The sequence below is a fragment of the Leuciscus leuciscus genome, assembly GCF_965113295.1.
Source record: "Leuciscus leuciscus genome assembly, chromosome: 6".
NCBI classification, from domain to species: Eukaryota; Metazoa; Chordata; class Actinopteri; order Cypriniformes; family Leuciscidae; genus Leuciscus; species Leuciscus leuciscus.
Genome location: NC_138730.1, coordinates 5,851,859 through 5,865,510, shown reverse-complemented (window position 1 = coordinate 5,865,510; position 13,652 = coordinate 5,851,859). Strand labels below are relative to the sequence as shown.

Sequence of the window (13,652 nt, the reverse complement as noted above, 5' to 3'; positions counted from 1 at the left end):
TTTTAATCTGTAAATTAAATTAATGTTTTTTCAATTACTTAATTCATTGAAATAAAATGAAATTTTTCTTTTTAAGTAGGTCTTAAATTTCAAACTTTATGGTCTTAAAATGTCTTAAAAGGGTCTTAAATTTGACTTGCTGAAACCTGCAAGAACCCTGTTAAACATAATATTGTGTTGTGTACAACATAAGTCACAGGCTTATTCATGTGTTTTATCTAATAAAGATTGTGCCATGTCTAGCCAAGTGGAGCGTCCTGGCAGTGAAATGTCCACTCCTGGTAAGTACTTTTCCCCCTGCACAAAACATTGCTCTGCACAAAGTCACACTCCATTCAAGACAAGTAGTTTTTTACTGCTTGTGAATAATCTATTTTAAATATATACAGTGCTGGTCAGAGTTATTTAAGCCGCTTAATTAAGAGTGAGAACCTACTCATCTTGAATGGACAAAAAAAGCTAATGTTTTAGTTTCATCTTTCCATAGAACGTTTGAAAAGTAACTGAAACTACTGGAACTTCAAACGGGCAGCGTTCTATGGTCAGAGTCTGGTCGTCCCGCTGCCCGTTTGAAGGTCCAGTAGTGTCAGTTACTTTTCAAACGTTCTATGGAAAGATGAAACTAAAACATTAGCTTTTTTTGTCCATTCAAGATGAGTAGGTTCTTCTCACTCTTAATTAAGCGTAGTAATGACTCCAGTATTTCATTATTAATTTAGTATAGGCAACATGACCGTACTTACTGGCTGACTCATGTGTTTCAGACTCTAAGTCAAACTTTGAATGTCTTGTGGAAGCCTTCTCTGACCTGGAGAAATGTGCAGCCAGATTTCAGCGCAAGGAAATTTCCAGTGAGTATTCACTTTATCTGTTACCCCAACCTTTATTTCTTTTTTCAGTGGAAAATAAATTTAGTTTTGAGGAATAACATTTCAGTATTTTTCTACAGAGATTGGACTTTAATGGCAACCAACAATCCTCAATGTTCAAAGAAGGTTCAAATGTCTGTAATGCCAGCAGACTAGCACAAGACAAACAATTGTTTAAAAAATACATAAATGTGTATATATAATTTTAGAAAATGACAGATGGTTTTGCTAGATAAGAACCTGATTTCTCGACTGGGATTGTGTAGAGACTCTGAAGCTGCATTGAGACGGACATTTGAACCGTCTTGGAACATTGAGATCTTTGGTTGCCATTAAAGTATATGCCATTAAAAATATGGAAATGTTTTCCTTAAACTTAATTTCTTTTCCACTGAGGAAAGACAGACATGGATATCTTGTCACTAGGGCTGGATGATTAAGCGAAAAGTAATCGAAACCGAAATTCAGAGCCTGTAACCGACGTAATTTTACCAAGTCGGTTATTTCGGTTTTTTAATCCTATTAATATTTCCGCCTACTGTGTGTGTACTTTCCCCTTAAAACATATTACCGCGTGTGTAGTCACTTGACTCCGCCCCGTCCCTAAACGCGCGTCTATTTCGCTTCAAACGCTCGCTTACAAATGGATTCAAAATGTTTAAGCGTAGAACTAGACGCGATAGACGCGAATTTGACGCTCTATTCGCGTTTGCTGTGAACGCAGCATAATGAACAGGCTGCGATGTAAAGATTGCAATGCTGGAATGTGTGTGTCAGAGAGAGAGAGAGGCACGGGCGCGATCGACCAGTGGAAACATAAAAACATCATTCGTCATTATAACATCAACGTCAATTTGTTCATACAGGACATCATTAAAACTGCAAAGTGTTCAGCCTACTTACATTTGTGTAAAACATTGTGCTTTTGTCAAACTGTAAACTCTTGTCAAACTGTAACCTACAACTGTCACCCAACCAAAATCACACACACACTGTGTACATTTTTTAAAATCAAATTATCAAAAAGCAAAAATTATCTCCTCTTTTGGACATTCATCATATTGCATTGGTTTTCATTTCTTGTCCTAAAACAGAGCACTAATCTTTTTTTTTTAAGTTACACATTCTACATTGATAAATAAAATAAAATGTTTTTAATGGTAGTATTATTTTATACAGAAATAAATTATTTATAATTCAGATGAGAAGTTAAAGTTCATTTAAATTTTAAGGAAACAAATATATTGATCTGAAATATAGCAAATTAATTTTAAATTCATTCAGGTTACCAAACATATCTCAAGGCCTTTTGAATAAAGGGTGGCAGTCTTTCATTATCAACTGTTGTTGTGGATATACTGGAGAAGTATTTGTTCTCCATTTGAGTGAGATGTTTTTATGTGGCTAATTGAGGAAAGTGCTTCCATATAAGTAGTTGATACCACGGACCACCTGTCAAAAATGATTGATTGACAGGTGCCACGCCCCTTCCGGTGACATGTCCCGCCCCTTCAGGTGTCCCGCCCCTTCCGGTGACATGTCCCGCCCCTTCCGGTGACAGGTGTCCCGCCCCTTTTGGCATAGTATCAAAGGGCTTTTGACAGCTAGTTTTGACTTTTGATTGACAGGTTGACAGTTAGTATGACTTTTGATCATGTTGTTATTGACAGCTAGTTTTGACTTTTGATTGACAGCTTTTGATCATGTTTTGACAGCTAGTTTTGAAGGCTTTTGAAGCCTTTTGATATTGACAGAAAGTGTTATAACAATATGTCATGGTATCTGACAGCTAGTTTGATGCCTTTTGAACATGACAGTTAGTGTTTTTGAAGCCTTTTGATCGTTTGAAGACACTGTGATTAAATAATACGTCATGGCTATATGACAGCTAGTTTTAATTGTTTGAAGCCTATTGAAGCCTTTTGAACATGACAGCTAGTGTGTGTTTTTGAAGTTGGTATCACACACACGATCCTCCCTACATATTCCTGAGCGTATCCGGGCTGTACTGTGAAACTGATAAGAAAAAACTGTGGAAGTCAGGGCCGGCTCTAGGTTATTTGGTGCCCAAGGCGAGACGTTTTCAGCTACATAGGTGTATTTAACAGTAGCATTGAAGAAAGTAATTAAATGAACAAATATGAAAATAAAACAAAACAGACTTCACTATAAATTATACATTGAAACTTATTAAAGCTACAATTAAAGTTATCAGTCAAGAGCAGTGAGTGATTTTCTCTTTGCATTTTGTTGTTTTATTCAAATTATCATAAATTCAAATTATCATAATTTACTCTCTCAAGTTGTTTTAAACTCGAATAAGTTTCTTTCTTCTGTTGAAAATAAAAGTTATTTGGAAGAATGTGGGTAACCAAACAGTTGATATACCCCAGTGACTACCATAGTATATTTTTCTCCTATGGAAGTCAATGGGGACCAGCTATACTGTTTTGATAGCCACATTCTTCAAAATATTAATATTAGAAAAATATTAGAAACTATTAGAAGGAAATTAAAACAGGTTTGGAACAACATTAGAGTGCGTAAATGAGGAGATAATTTTTATTTTTGGGTGAACTATCCCTTTAAGGACAAGCGGCAGCGTGTTTACTATTGCTACTGTCTCTTTAAGAGCTGCGCGCGACGCGTCTAATATACACGCATTTGACAAGCAGATTTTCTCTAAATTTTCTCAAGTTTGCTTTCACTTTAGACATAACCGACTTTATGTAAACCTTGTGTGTATTTAACAGTATAAGCACAATAAGACTCGAAAGATAACTTTATATATTTCTTCAAAAGCAGATCGTGGAGACATTTTAATCGTCCACGATCAAAAATCGTCATATCGCACACCCCTAATTTAAAGCGCTAAAACCAGCTGTCAGATGTTTTCGCGCCACTCCCGGTTGCTGAGCAACGCGCGTGAGTTTGACAGCTACCTGTCAGAGTGACTCAGTCGTTTTTAGGATCTAGTAAAAGAAATGGACAAATACAAGCAGTGTGTGGACAGTGCACAGTAAAAGTGTACAGCGTGTGCGCAGCTTTCATAATACGATACATACATTAAATTAACTTTTTTTTTTTTCTGCAATTTTGCGCCCCGTCCAGCAGATGGCGCCCCAGGCGGCCGCCTGTGTCGCCTATCGGCAAAGCCGGCCCTGGTGGAAGTTTATCTCACACAAATGTTGAAAAACCATTCAGTTCTTTTAAAAGAATATAAATGAAATGTTTATAAAGATCTTACTAAAATCTCACTCAAAAAGTTTAAATAAAATGGAGTCATAAAAAATTGCAATAAGTCTCTCAAAGCACCGTCTGTGTGGGCCGCGCGCGCGTGTCTCTCTCTCTCTCTCTCTCTGTGTGTGTGTGTGTGTCACGGGATTCCCCCTGCCACCCTTTTGAGCTCTGACATCTGAAACGTGCTGTTCAGACACAGTGATTAAACAATGTCGTACAAAAACATTCTATCCTTTAAAATAATGATCGTGTCAATTAAACTAAAGTTGAAAAAACATACTGTTCTAATGATCATTTAACTAAGGTTGAAAAACTGTGGAAGTTTATCTCACACAAACGTTGAAAAACCATTTGGTTCTTTAAAAGATTATTAAGATCTGAGTCTCTCAAAGCACCAACCAAAGGGTATGTGTGGGGAGCGCGCGTGTGTGTGTGTGTGTGTGTGTGTGTGTGTGTGTGTGTGTGTGAGAGTCACACAGATTTGTACGTTTAGTTAAAATAAACAAGGCCATAATGTCTCTCAAAAACAAAGGCTAGTGTGTTGGCTAATCATTTATTGTCCAATTATAATCTATTGAACCGGTTATCTCATCCGTAGGGAGTCTAGCATGAAATACAGGCCGTGAGGCTTTGATAAGACACTGAAGTCACAGATAAGGTACCAAAATTCATAATGCAATGGCGCCATCTATTGGACACACAATAGCGTTTTTCTCCAATACTTGTCATGGTCAATATATACAGCTGGCATTCATCCTCTGGGCATAATCATCAAAGTTTGGACACACTTTTGCTCATCTCAGCTCATCTCATCAAAAATGCAAAACGGTGAGTATTTTTTTCTCTATATTGTATGCTATGATGCTACAGTAATATGATTTTAAAATCTACAATATTTATTATGCTATGCTGTTTTAAACCATATCACAAGTATAATTCATTAGTGTTTTAAACATGTTATTGGTAATTTGATCTGCTGATACAGATATTTTTGTATCTACTTTATTCATTTATGATAAAGTATGGTGTATAAAAATCTGCAACATTTATTATGCTGTTTTAAACCATATCAGTTTTAAATCATATCACAAATTATTTGTATACCTGCTGTAACTAAAATCTGCATTACTGTTTTAAACATTCATTCTTGGGTATAGTGTTTTAAACACTGTTTTATTTAAAAACATAATCTATGTATTTTAAACACTCATGCATTATTATTTTAGAATATATTATAGAACAGTTTAATATAAATGTTTGGTCAGGATTGTTCTATCTGCAATGATGTTTTATTTAACACATCATTTGTGACACAAGTCATTTTCATTGCAGCTAAAGTCATATTCTAACCGCGGCTTTTATTTTGAAATCGCTGGCTTTTCGTAGCATGCTTCACTGCTTTTAACATACTGTTCTATGATCAATATCAATTCTGTTTTTTTATTTTTTATTTTTTTTTTTTTTTTATTGAAAATTTCAAGAATTACAAACAAACATGGCTGCATAAAATCAGTTTCTTCAGAATAAGATACAACAAAAATATAGCCAGAGGGAGCAGCACTCAATACAAACAGTAAATATATATGTAGTCTTAGTAACAAGAATGAGGATGAGACATTAAAAAAAAAAAAATAATAATAATAATAAAAAAATAAAAAAAAAAATAAAAAAACATTAAAAAAAAAAAAAAAAACATATAAGGGGAGAATTCAGTCATTGTTCAGCTATTAACCTCAGTTGGGAAGTGTTTTAGGGTATCATATATTTTTTGTGCTTTAGGACTTTTCAGAGTTTTTAAGGATTTCATATACAGCTTAAATTCATTTAAAAAAACAACAAATTTGGGAGATGATTTTACAATTCTACATTTGTGAATAAAGAATTTAGCTAGACATACAATTGTATTAGTACAGAGCTCATCACCCTTGCTTTGTAATATCAAACCAAATGTTATGTCATCACAGGAGATAGAGGTTGGGAATGAAGATATCTGTTGCTTAACCCATTTATGTATATCACACCAAAATATCTGTATCACATTACATGAGAAAAACACATGGTTCGTAGTTTCGACATCAATTTCACAAAATGTACATGTATTATCATCTATACCAAAGCGAAGTCTCAGTAATTCTTTAGAGGGGTAAATGTTGTTCATTACTTTGAAATGTGTTTCTTTCACTTTAGGAGGTATAGGGAGTGTTAGATACACTGTTCTTAGTTTAATGATTGACACTTTATCAAATTTTTGTAGTATGTTATTTTTATTTTGCATATTAGGATAAAGAAAATCAATAAAACAATTTCTAATAAAGTGATTGGTGCATTGCTTATCCAAAACAAAGATCCCTTGAATTGATAGTGGGGCCAATTGTGGTTGTATCGGGTAATATGCCAAAATGTTTCTTGTTAGAAGGACAAATCCTTTGGGTAGTGCTTTATGTAATTTAGTAAAGTCTGAATTTAAGGGTTTGAAATTATGTTTGATGCAAAATTGTTCATAATTTAAAAAATGTCCGTTGGTATCCATTAAGTCGGCCATAGACCATACATTTCTCCCATACCAATCCTCAAAGAACAGAGATCTGTTGCGGTGCAAAATATATCTGTTGTTCCAGAGTACAGATGTGTGGGGTGAGAAGTTATGTACGTATAACATTTTCCAATACAAAAGTATTTGTTTGTGAAACTCTGACAATGATATAGGTAGTTTGTTAACACTAAAGTCCGCTCTAAGAAGAAATTCTAATCCCCCAATTTTCTTGAATAAGGTCATTGGAATACAATACCAAAAGGAGTTGCTGTGTTTGATCCAAGATTTTAACCAATTTATTTTTAAGGTTCCATTAAGGCAGTCAAAATCAATAACTTTTAGTCCTCCTTCCTTAGTGTCTTTAACCATATCGCTTTTCTTCAAATAATGTGGTCTGTTTCTCCAAATGAAGTTTAGATTAATTTGGTTGATAGATTTAATCAATTTGTTTGGAATGGCATTGGAATAGGCTGGATAAGTACATCTTGATAAACATTCCATCTTAGTTAGGTAAATTCGACCTAGTATTGATAGGTCCCTCTGTAGCCATATATTTAGTCTTGATTTGCATTCTTTAATTTTATTTTCTACATTCAGAAGTTGGCTTTGTTTTTGGTCCTTGGAGAGGTAAATCCCCAGGTATTTGATTTCTGATTTAATAGGGATATTGCAGATGTTTTTCAGTGAAGTGTCGTGTACAGCCAGCAATTCACACTTTTTTAAGTTTAATGTTAGACCTGATGCTTTTGAGAATTTTTCAATTTTGGCAATAGTTGTTGAAATTTGGTATCTATCTTTTAAGAATATTGTTGTGTCATCCGCTAGTTGGCTGATTATTATGTCTGTGCCGAGTACATTAAGTTTTTTAATATCATTACAGTTTTTAATATAGATTGCTAGCATTTCTGTGGCTAAAATGAACAGGTATGGTGAGATGGGGCAACCTTGAGGAATACCCACATTAATCTTGAAGCTTGGGGTGGTACCACTAGGTAATAGGACACAGCTACTGATATCTCGATATAATCCACCAACCCACTCTCTAAATTTGATTCCAAAGCCAAAGTGTTCGAGCGCCGAAAGAATAAATGGATGCTCTACGGAGTCGAATGCTTTATAGAAGTCTAGAAAAAGAAGGAAACCCTCATCCTCTATTTGGCTTCTATACTCAATGATGTCCATTACCAATCTTATGTTGTTATGAATCGACCTTCCTTTTAAGAATCCTGACTGTGTATCTGCAATAAGATCTGAAATCCCTGTTTGAAGACGAGAAGCAAAGATGTAAGTTAGGAGTTTGTAGTCGGAATTTCTGAGTGTAATGGGTCTTCTGTTATCTATAAATCTGGGATCTTTCCCAGGTTTTGGAATTGAGATGATAACACCATGTCTCATTGTTGGTGGAAGCACACATGTTTCAAATATTTCGGTAAAGACTTGTAGCAGCAGAACTTTTAAATCTACCCAAAAATGTCTGTAAAAGTCACCTGTAAGCCCGTCGGATCCAGGGGCTTTGTTAATAGAGAGACGACCAATTACTGCATCAAGTTCTGTAATTGTTATTTGACTATCACATGTTTGTTGGAGGCCATTCTCTATTTTTGGAATATGTTTTGCTATATCCTGAAAAAAATTCTGACAGTCCACACTAGAAAATTTAGAGCTATAGAGTTGGCTATAGAATTTCCAGATTTCTAAAGATATCAATTTTTCATCTGTGACTTCATTATTATCAATCATCAGGGATCTGATGCTATTTTTTTCCTGTCTTCTTTTTTCAAGACCACAGAAATATGCTGAGTTTCTTTCCCCCTCCTCTATCCACTTAGCTCTGGATCTAATAAAGGCCCCTTGGGCCTTACGACTATAAATTTCGTCTAGTTTAGGTTGGAGGTTTAATATCATCTGTCTATCATCTTCAGTTGGATTTAATCTATTGCAGTACATATTTAACTGATTAATAATGTCTACTTCTTGTTTTTCACAATCTTTTTTAATTGTTTTGCTGAATGAGATGGTGAATTGGCGTATTTTATATTTTAGGAATTCCCACTTTTTGGTAGCAGTTGATAGCTCCTCAGAATTGGCATATTTTTTAATTAATAATTTGATTTTTTGGCAGTAGTCATTATTTTTGAGCAGACTGGAATTGAACTTCCAATATGTGTGTGAGTGGACCTTGTTGTCATTGGGTTTGATCTGTAGTAGAATAACACTATGATCTGTTAGAGGTGCAGCAGAAATATCAGAGCTAATATTATAAACTAGCAAATGATTTGCAATTAACCAGTGATCTATTCTGGATTTATAATTGTGGCTTGAGCTAAACCAGGAGTATTTAGTTATTTCTGGATTTAAGTGTCTCCAGGTATCAACCAAATTTTGTTTTTCGCAAAAGCATGTGAATATGGTGTTTGGATGACTTGCAGAGTATCTGCTAGGATATTTATCAAAAAAATCATCATGAACTAGGTTTAGGTCGCCACCAATGATGATGTTATCAGTTGAGTGTGTTAATTTGAGGTTGTCTAAATGTAAACTAATTTGTTCAAGTAGGTTTCGATTTTCTCTACTAATATTATATCCATAAATGTTGACTAAGATGAATTTTAGACCATCTATGTTTATGATAAGAATCAGCCAGTGACCAAATTCATCTGCCATATGGGACACAATATGACCTTTGAAGTTATTTAGGAGGATGGCGACACCTGCTGATCTTGAAGTGCCGTGGCTAAAGTAAACTTCCTCTCCCCATTGTTTAGACCAAAATATAACATCATCAACCTTAGAATGGGTTTCCTGCAAAAAAATTATATTTGACTTCTTCCCTTTACAAAATAAAAAAATACTTTTCCTTTTTGTCATGTCTCTTAAACCCCTTGCATTAACAGAAATTAGAGAAATGTTACTCTTTAAACTGAACATGGAACAACAACGGATATATCAAAATAATACATAAATAAATAAATAAATAAAAAATAAAAAATAAAAAAATTTAATAAACAATCAACACCAACGGATTGCTGAACTTAAAGCAGCAGTAGAAGTTTCCTATCAGAAATATATAATAGTAGCAAAACCCAGAGAATATACGTTTTCATTCAAACTCACTTGTTCTCGGGATTCAAAAACCCTGGATAGTGTTATCTATGGTGAAACTCGTTGACCATTAATGAAAGCATGAGGGCCCCGGAACACTGTCTTTAGACCTGCCTTCCTTGCTTGTTCCACTTTCGGCCACACAGCCCTCCGTGCCTCTCTGTCTTCCTTGGTGAGGTCTTCTGCGAAGCGGATGTTGAGATCCTTGCAGACGGGGTGAAGTTTGGTGATCCGCCAAAGTTCGTCCCTGAAGTGGCGTCCTGTGAACTGCATGATGATCTGACGAGGGCGGTTGGTGTTACTCGGCCCCAGTCGGTGCACCGAATCCAGGATGAAATCCATCTTCTCCTTCCAGTGTGGCACAATCTTTCCGATGATATCAGAGACGATTTGTCGTGTGTTTTCGTCTTTTCCCTCCTGTAAACCATTTACCCGCAGGTTCCACCTTCTTTTATAACGCTCCAACTCTACAGCTCTTTTCTCCACTTCTGCAGCTCTTTTCCCCAGATCTGTGTTATCCTCTTTCAATTGTTTCACCTCGATGTGCAGCTTTTGGCACTGTTCTTTACAAACTTTGATCTCGGAAGAGTTAAACTCTACCGCTTTCGCGATGTTGGCTATGGTCAGCGTGTTCTGCTTTAGCTCCGCTTTGAAGTCCTGCATCATGTTTTGAAGAGTACCGATAGCAGCCAGGATCGCAGCGTTAGAGGCGTCCTCAGCATGGGCTCCAGCAGTCACAACGTCGTCGGGTTTTGACTTTTTCTGTGGTGCTGGTGGTTTAGAAGGAGATGCTAAGGAGTTTTTAGTACCTCTGGTGTTAGTTTCCATTCTTTCCGGGCCGCCATAGTCGTGTTCTTGGAGAGCCTTCAATTTAGCATTAGCTTTTGTGCTAGCCATGTTATGGTTTGCAATATCGTATTCCAGGAGGTGCTCCGGGTCACTCACACGTTTCTGAATTATTAAAATAAGTTCTCTATAATGTTACATCTTATATTTCAGGGTTTTGTAGAATTAAACGTTCATTCTGTTGACTTTCAAGGCTTTGCTACTCTGAGCTATTCACAAAGCGTCTGCTCTCTCCGCCATCTTCCACGCCCTCCCAATATCAATTCTGTTTGCAGTGTATATGTTTTCAGAAAATTATATATTTTGTTTGGCATGTATATTTTGTTTGGCATGTAAATGTTTTTCAGAAAACATTATATTGTGATACTTTTTCACCATTGCGTCACCCGCGGCTTTTATTATGAAAAGACGGACAAGGAAGTGTTCGGTGACTGCTTAGCTGCTAAGCATAGCTGCTTAGCAGCCATGCTACAATTCTGTTTACTATGTATATTTGATCAATTCTGCCTACATTAAATCGATGTTTTGCCATCGCGTTATCCATGTCTATTTTACTAAGACAGTGCCGCGCTCCTGTTAGCGCTCCCGGTTAGGAATGCATGGTTGTAGCTGGCAGCTCATGCTACGCTGCTAACTGCTCTTAAATGTGCTTGATATGCTCTATCAAACACTAGTTTCGATGTGTATCTGTTTCACAAGGCAGATCGGTTTGTTTTTGAAATATTGGCAGATTATTTGAAAACATAAAAGCTTGTTTTAGCCGCTGTCTTAAACACATCATCCAAGCATGTTTTTGATACAAGAACTAATCAGCTCTCCGGCGCCACCTGCTGTCACGGAGTTAAAACTACATCCTGTTATGGTGAAATTCTGCCCCCTAGCGCCACGGAGTTAAAACTACATCCTGTTATGGTGAAATTCTGCCCCCTAGCGCCACGGAGTTAAAACTACATCCTGTTATGGTGAAATTCTGCCCCCTAGCGCCACGGAGTTAAAACTACATCCTGTTATGGTGAAATTGAGCCCCCTAGCGCCACGGAGTTAAAATTACATCATGTTATGGTGAAATTGTGCCCCCTAGCCCCCGGTGCACTTTAACAGTCTGTTATAGTGATATAACATGTTGAATTATTATTTTTACTTTTTTTTTTTTATTATTATTTTTTTTTATTATTTTTTTTTCAGCATCTGCCTGTCTGTCAAGCATATAAAATGACTCACAACTGTTTCCATTCATAACAGGCTTTTTTCCCCCCAGGTGCAAATACTGAAAGCAATGCTGTGGATGCATGTGAGGACTGATCTTTTTCTATTCTTTTATAAATAATAAATAAAAATAATTTTTTTAATTTTTTTTTTTATAAATAAATAAAATGAACGTATTTTAATTCTCTCTCTCTCTCTCTCTCTCTCTCTCTCTCTCTCTCTCTCTCTCTCTCTCTCTCTCTCTCTCTTTTTTCTAATTCGCAGCAACAGCTACTCCGGTGATTGATGCAGACAGCGCAGCGGATGGTAAAACAAGACCCATTGCCGACGTAATGTTATTCTTAATGTTTATGAGAAATCTAATTTATTTATTTATTTATTTCAGATTTCATTCATTTTATTACTCAACCCGGCTACCCGCTTGACACCGCTCAAGAAGAGAATGAAGACCTCACCGTCGTTGTAACAGATAGGTCCCAATCCGTACCTGACCCCACTCCGACGCATGCTGAGGATCAAGTAGTTCCTAACGACGCAGCTATAGACCATCCCCCCGGACCAAGCGGAGAGTCTTTGAGAAAGAAGACTAGAAAAACGGATCGTTCTACCCCACCAGACAGTCCTGAAAGAAAAATAGCTCGTTTTACCCCGGCGATCAGTCCTGAGACTAGTCCTGACAGGAGAACTCTCTGCTTGACGCCACCGAACAGTCCTGCGACGAGTCTTGACAGCCTATTTCTTTATGGTAAGACTATCAACATTATTTGTATTTAAACTCAAATTGAACTATACCATTAAGATTTTGTGTTATATTTCTACACAGCTTGGTCCGGTAGAAGCCCTGACACCGCAACTAGCTGGAATACGCCTCAACGCATCGCTTGGGAACAGAGTTCTTGGACAAGCGAGCACAATGAGGTGACAACCACAAACGCTGGTCAATCACCGTATCCTTTTCACTCGCCGTCGGAAGAAGTGCCAGCTGCGCCTCACCCGACTGACGAACCACTCGACGATAGTCCTCTGACCCGTAGGCTCATTAATGCAATAGAGACATTAGGCCAAGAGTTTCGTGACGCACAGGTTGATATAAACAACAAATACATTGAGCTACGTGTATGGAAGTAAAATAATGTCAAATGTTTTTGAAATAAAAAGCCTGTTGAATTGCACTACTTGAAAAAAAATAGGCATTGCATTAACCATGCTTGCATTTTAATGCATTGTATTTTTAGTGCTTACATTTTTATGGGCTGAAATTCAACATGGTTGAATATTTAAGCTGTGAATATTTCAATTAAAAACATTTCAAACACCTTTTCATTATTAAAAATTCAATAATCCATATTCATCTTTCATATTTCACTTCCAAAATATTCAAACTGTTTAAAAATACAACCAATAATATTCAACAGGCAATTTTCGGTCCATTTTATTTCGCTTTGCAAATTCGCTTCCACAAATTCAGTGGTTCAAATTCGACAGTAAATTCAACATTGACGTCCAGGAACTGCAGGAAAAGCAGTAGATTGCCGAGCATACTCTCCATCTGCTGTTAGTCTACCTCACCAGCAGATGGTGCAAAAGCGCGTGTTGAAGACCAGCAACAGTTAGAACAAGTCATTCATTCATAAAACTCATTTACAGCAATGTAAGTGTATTTGTGATTATTATGACGGCTGTTTTATGTTAAATTCAGTGTCTTCACGGTTACTTTTCCTGTGTAGCCTACATGCATCTTTCTCTACCGTGAACGAGATTATAATGTTATTCCCCGATGCGGATATACAGATCCAATGTTACATTTTTGAGGTTGACATATATTTCTCTTGGTTGTTTAGTTGCCTTAACTTTAT

At 36.4% G+C, this 13,652-nt stretch overlaps 1 protein-coding gene across 1 annotated transcript in view; it reads right to left on the bottom strand.

Moving 5' to 3' along the window:
- The window catches only part of LOC309501908 (uncharacterized protein), a 575,396-nt gene that overhangs the window by 315,546 nt on the left and 246,198 nt on the right, over nt 1-13,652 (bottom strand). The gene's annotated exons all lie outside the window — the stretch shown is intronic.